Below are 229 nucleotides of genomic sequence, written 5' to 3'. Positions count from 1 at the left end.
TTCTTCTTCTTCTTCTTCTTCTTCTTTCTTCTTCTCCTTTTTCCTCTTCTATATTGTTATATTTTTCAACTTTCTTCTTATTCTTCTTCCTTTTTTTTCCTTTTTCCTCTTCTTCTACTTCTTCTTTTTTTCAACTTTCTTCTTCTTCTAATAATCTAAACCTATATCTAGCACTAACCTAAACCAACCACTAACCTAAACCTATCAATAACCTAATTAAACCTAAACA

This window comes from Triticum aestivum, chromosome 4B (assembly GCF_018294505.1).
Source record: "Triticum aestivum cultivar Chinese Spring chromosome 4B, IWGSC CS RefSeq v2.1, whole genome shotgun sequence".
NCBI lineage: Eukaryota > Viridiplantae > Streptophyta > Magnoliopsida > Poales > Poaceae > Triticum > Triticum aestivum.
Note: the sequence above shows the minus strand (reverse complement) of the source record.